This window comes from Phaseolus vulgaris, chromosome 3, assembly GCF_051622355.1.
Source record: "Phaseolus vulgaris cultivar YP4 chromosome 3, ASM5162235v1, whole genome shotgun sequence".
Classification (NCBI taxonomy): Eukaryota; Viridiplantae; Streptophyta; class Magnoliopsida; order Fabales; family Fabaceae; genus Phaseolus; species Phaseolus vulgaris.
Window position 1 is genome coordinate 847,501 of NC_143500.1, and position 2,500 is coordinate 850,000.

Here is a 2,500-nt window from a genome sequence, read left to right on the forward strand (position 1 = left end):
AGTCTAGAAATGAGCCACACAACGAAAATCCCACCAGCGTGCCACAAAAATCCACATAACAGATTCACATTTTTTCCCACCGGGTCAGTCGGCCGGAACCGACGGCGGCCACCACCGTGCCGCCGCCCACAACGGGTGACACCAACCCAAGTTGGTGGATCACCCATGTGTGGGCGTTTTGACTTGCCCCACCACAAAGCAAGCCAAAACAGGGGGGAATGAAGGGACCGCACCAGAATTTTCCATGGTGCAAGAGCTGGCTGCATTGAGGAACACCCCCCCCCTATAATAGCTAAATATGCAAAAGCCACTTTTGTACAAGTAGATACACTTTTTTTGAGTAGACATAAGTTCTGTTTTGGGACCTAGAGAACGAATTTTCACGAGATTTTTTGCAGGGATCCTCATAAAAATGGTACAACATTGCCTGCAAAAAATTAGAATTTTTCGACATGGGGAAGTATTTTTTTTATTTTTCCAAAGACCCGAAATGTGGAAAATCGGGAAAAATGGAAAAACGTATCTAGACACCGTATTTTTGCGTGATTTTTTCCAGTCCATCCCATAATAATATCAAGAAGGTGCCCACCAAGTTTCGTTAGGATTGGCCAAGGTTTCGAATTTTCATGAATTTTTTTCAAAACCCTCTATTTTCCAACATTTCAAAAATTCAAAACCACATCAAGATGGCTTGGTTTTGATACCAAACTTTCTAGACCTCATTCTGCATGCATTTGTGACACTTTCCAACCAACAAAACTCAAAAACCACCACTTTGAAAATTTCATGATTCTTGGCACACCACCAAGTCACAAAATCAAGCCAAAACACCAAAATCTTGGAACTTGGCTATGCACCAACCATGCCAAGATCAATTCCTTTTGATCCCAAACTTCTCCCACATCACTTTGAAGGCATTTGTGAGGATTGAGTCCAGCCACTTTTCCAAAACCATGATTTTCGTTTTTCACCAAAATCACCACCAAGTCACAAAATCAAGCCAAAAATCCAAAATCATGGAACTTGGCTATGCACCAACCATGCCAAGATCAATTCCTTTTGATCCCAAACTTCTCCCACATCACTTTGAAGGCATTTGTGAGGATTGAGTCCAGCCACTTTTCCAAAACCAACATTTTCGTTTTTCACCAAAATCACCACCAAGTCACAAAATCAAGCCAAAAATCCAAAATCATGGAACTTGGCTATGCACCAACCATGTCAAGATCAATTCCTTTTGATCCCAAACTTCTCCCACATCACTTTGAAGGCATTTGTGAGGATTGAGTCCAGCCAGTTTTCCAAAACCATGATTTTCGTTTTTCACCAAAATCACCACCAAGCCACAAAATCAAGCCAAAACACCAAAATCATGAACTTGGCTATGCACCAACCATGTCAAGATCAATTCCTTTTGCTCCCAAACTTCTCCCACATCACTTTGGAGGCATTTGTGAGGATTGAGTCCAGCCACTTTTCCAAAACCATGATTTTCGTTTTTCACCAAAATCACCACCAAGCCACAAAATCAAGCCAAAACACCAAAATCATGAACTTGGCTATGCACCAACCATGTCAAGATCAATTCCTTTTGATCCCAAACTTCTCCCACATCACTTTGAAGGCATTTGTGAGGATTGAGTCCAGCCACTTTTCCAAAACCATGATTTTCGTTTTTCACCAAAATCACCACCAAGCCACAAAATCAAGCCAAAAATCCAAAATCATGAACTTGGCTATGCACCAACCATGTCAAGATCAATTCCTTTTGATTCCAAACTTCTCCCACATCACTTTGAAGGCATTTGTGAGGATTGAGTCCAGCCAGTTTTCCAAAACCATGATTTTCGTTTTTCACCAAAATCACCACCAAGCCACAAAATCAAGCCAAAACACCAAAATCATGAACTTGGCTATGCACCAACCATGTCAAGATCAATTCCTTTTGATCCCAAACTTCTCCCACATCACTTTGAAGGCATTTGTGAGGATTGAGTCCAGCCACTTTTCCAAAACCAACATTTTCGTTTTTCACCAAAATCACCACCAAGTCACAAAATCATGAACTTGGCTATGCACCAACCATGTCAAGATCAATTCCTTTTGATCCCAAACTTCTCCCACATCACTTTGGAGGCATTTGTGAGGATTGAGTCCAGCCACTTTTCCAAAACCAACATTTTCGTTTTTCACCAAAATCACCACCAAGTCACAAAATCATGAACTTGGCTATGCACCAACCATGTCAAGATCAATTCCTTTTGATCCCAAACTTCTCCCACATCACTTTGGAGGCATTTGTGAGGATTGAGTCCAGCCAGTTTTCCAAAACCATGATTTTCGTTTTTCACCAAAATCACCACCAAGTCACAAAATCAAGCCAAAAATCCAAAATCATGGAACTTGGCTATGCACCAACCATGTCAAAATCAATTCCTTTTGATCCCAAACTTCTCCCACATCACTTTGAAGGCATTTGTGAGGATTGAGTCCAGCCAGT